General features: G+C 36.3%; 1 non-coding gene across 1 annotated transcript; it reads left to right on the forward strand.

Moving 5' to 3' along the window:
* Window positions 1–750: 750 nt before the first annotated feature.
* Window positions 751–857, forward strand: LOC121211955 (small nucleolar RNA R71). The gene has a single exon (XR_005907170.1). It is a non-coding gene; the product is annotated as a small nucleolar RNA R71 (small nucleolar RNA).
* The last annotated feature ends 3,019 nt before the right edge of the window (window positions 858–3,876 follow it).

The raw sequence follows: 3,876 nt of genomic DNA on the forward strand, positions 1-3,876 counted from the left end.
TTTGTGGTTCAGTTAACACTTTCCCATTCCTCAATGTAACCGCTTTTACATGCTCTTTTGGGTTAGGTTCAGTGTTACTAGGTAAACTACCTTATTGCCTTTTCGAAACTAATTTAGCAAGCTGCCCAATTTGATTTTCGAGCCCTTGAATCAATGCTTGCTGATTTTTCAAAGCAGTCTCAGTGTTTTGGAAATGAGTCTCTGATACCGAAATAAATTTCTCAAACATCTCTTCAAGTTTCGATTTCCTTTCTTACCGATAAGGTTGCTGCTGAAAACTTGGAGGGGATGGTGGTGGTTTTTGGATGGGTTCTCCAACCTGCATTGTAAGTGTTATTGTAAGGATTATTTTGAGGTCTAAGATTATTACCCATATAATTCATTTGCTCATTTTCCTTGATAGGACCGTAGGGTAGATTTTCTGAATTGCTCATTCCACCTTCACTCATGTCACACTGCATCACCGGATGTACCTACGTAGAACCACATAAACCATCAATCTTTCTATTTAAAAGTTTTACCTGATTTGACAACATGGTGACTGCATCAACGTCAAAAACACTGGCTACTTTTTTCGGCTTTGTCCTCATGACTTCCTACTGATAATTACTCAGTGACATCTCTTCAATGAACTCATAAGCCTCCTCAGGTGTTTTATTATTTATGGTACCACCAACGGCTACATCGATCATCTGCCTTGTTGAGGGGTTCAAACCATTATGAAAATTTTGAACCTGTAACCATAGAGATAACCCATGGTGAGGGCACCTTCTCAATAAGTCCTTATACCTTTCCTATGCATCATATAAAGTCTCTAAATCCATTTGCACGAAGGAGGAGATATCGTTCCTCAACTTAGCTGTCTTAGCTGGTGGGAAATATTTTAATAAAAACTTCTCAATCATTTGATCCCAAGTAGTGATGGACCCTCGTGGCAAGGAGTTCAACCACTGCTTAGCCTTATTTCTCAACGAGAAGGGGAATAATCATAAGCGAATGGCATCGTCAGAAACGCCATTTATCTTGAAAGTATCACAAAACTCTAAGAAATTGGCCAAATAAGTATTTGGGTCTTCATCATGCAAACCATCAAACTGAATAAACTGTAGAATCATTTGAATAGTGTTAGGTTTCAGTTCAAAATTATTTGCAGCAATAGCAGGTCTAACAATACTCGATTCGGCCCCAGTGAGAGTGGGCTTAGCATAATCATACATAGTACAAGGAGCAGGATTCTAATTTATAGGATTCGCGACAACCACAAGAGGTAGCAGATTATTCCAATTGTTAGCCATATCTTCGGTAGTATTGGTATCGTCCTCTTGCTCTTCCTCTATATACTATAAACTCCGCCTTATTTCTCTATGATTTCTACGACCTGTGCTTTCAATTTCGCTGTCAAAAAGTAGAGGTTCTGATAGATTCTTATAGTCATAAACTAAAGAAACCCGTCAGAAGCAAATAAAAGAAAAATTAGTAATTAAAAATAAAATAAAAACACAAATAAAATGCAATAAAATAAAAATGGCTAAAGTAATAAAAATCAAGTTTTCCTAATATCTTAGTCCCCGACAATGGTACCAAAAACTTGATGGTCATTTTATGATTCACTATACTAAACTACGATCACGAAAAAGGCAAGCGCACCTATCAAATGGTAGTATAGCTATGGTGAGTCTAGAATATCGTATCCATAAGGACTAAAAGTACTAGTATTAACTATCTTTCTATTATTTAGCCTAAAATATAAGGGATTTGTTTTAATCTAAAATTAACTAACTAATTAACTACTGAACGCGACAGAGAATGAAGAAAATAATCGAATAAACAAATAATAAAGACAATATCCAAGGAAGAATCCACCTAGACTTCACTTATTATACTGACTCTGAATCAAATGATTTATTCACTTGTCTTGATCCGTAGAAATTCCTTGATTATGTTAATATCTCTTTCGAGACTAAGAACAACTGACTCTTGGTTTATTAATTGAAATCTCTTTCTAATTAAAACCCCTATCATCGCATTAACTCGATCTATGGATTCCTTTATTAGATTTGACTCTAATTCGACAGATTTATGTCACCCTATTTTTAGGGTTGCATGCAACTTCGCTTAATTATGTGAGATCTACTCTTTAACAGGGACTTTTGCTCCATTGATTAAGTACATCAAACTTGGAATAATATCCTAAAAATATTAAAACAAGAATTAATAACACATAATTAAGAACAAGAACAAGTATTTATCATTAAATTCAGAACATTAAACAATAAGATCCGTCTTAGGTTTCATCTTCGCTAGGTATCTAGGGAATTTAGTTCATAGTATAATAGGAAAACATCTCAAATTTAGAAAAACAACAAGACATAAAAACCCAAATAAACTTCGAGAGAAATTTGAATGGAGATCTTCAATCTTAAAGTGGATCTACTTCTGAGATGATTCCAACGGCTTCCTTTGAGTAATTTCTGCTTTTTGCTCTGCGTGTCGTGGTAGGTCTACTTCTAATGTGTTTATATAGACTTTAGAATGCTCAAAAACACTAAAAATTGGCTTTTTGCGTATTTGAGAAACTGGGAGCGATATCGACATGGACTGCCACATACGCGTGTGGCTAGCCTGTGTGGCTCACACGGGTGTGTGCCCTGCCCGTGTGGAAGTAGTCTTGGCCGTCTGGATCTTTAAATCAACCCATTTTGTCCATTTTTGGCCCGTTTTCTGCTCCTTTTGTTCCATATGCTCTCTTGAGCATAAAACATGAAATTAAAGGTTTATGAGCATTTAATTCACTAAATTATATGATAAATCATCCAAAAGTATACTAAGTATGGGATTAAAATATGTTACTTTTATGGTTTATCAAATGAAAAAATGCAATGGATGAACAATAACGAGATATAAGAGCGTTGCACCTCAAATATCAAGACATGGATTAACTATTTTTTTCTAACAATCCATTGGCTTGAAGATAGCAGCGATATACTTGACACGTGATTTCAAGGTTCCAAAGAACATGTTTGAAGGGAGAAGGGACCCACGAGCCCACTTAATACAGTACAATGATTACATGAACATATTAGGAGCATTAGATTCAGTAAAATGTAAGGCTTTTTCCATGACGCTTAAAGGAAGCACAAAGGACTGGTATTTATCCCTTCCCTAGGGATCAATTTGAAGCTTCTCTCAGTGAGGACAAATGTTTTTAGGGAGATTTATAGCCCAAAGAGCGATCATGAGTACACATAAAGGACTGATGTCAGTGAAATAGAAAGAGGGTAAGTCCCTCTAGGATTATGTTAAGCGGTTTCATGCAACGACTCTGAACACGAAGAATTTGGAGGATCAATGGGCTATTGATGCCTTCATAATAAGAGTAAAAAATGATCATGTGTAATACTCCTTTACTAATAACAAGTTCACAAAAGCAGAAGAGATCAAGAAGGCATCACGTGGCACTTTTCAGAGGAAAGATAGGAAATTTAGAAATAGTGAGGGAGCTTGCAAGCGAGAGGTGATGGACAGTAGAGAAAACAAGCACAAGGTGATTCTTCCAAGGCTCCTCAGAGATATTAACCAGAGCATACTAGGAGATACATCCCCCATGACAAGTTCAAAGTTTATGCTTCTTTGAACGCTACTCACACTTACATTTTGAACCAGGTAAAAAGTCTTAGAATTCTACCTAAGCCATCTCCAATGAGGCACAATACAAAGAGATCCAACTCGAGAGATACATGTGCCTTCCATAATGATGTTAGGTACAAGATCGAAGACTATTTCACTTTGAAGGATATTATCGAGGAAGTAGTGAGAAATGGTGACCTCACTGAAATTGTTGATCAGGGTGTTTCCCAACAAGGTTAGAGTTTACGG

This window comes from Gossypium hirsutum, chromosome A12, assembly GCF_007990345.1.
Source record: "Gossypium hirsutum isolate 1008001.06 chromosome A12, Gossypium_hirsutum_v2.1, whole genome shotgun sequence".
Lineage (NCBI taxonomy): Eukaryota > Viridiplantae > Streptophyta > Magnoliopsida > Malvales > Malvaceae > Gossypium > Gossypium hirsutum.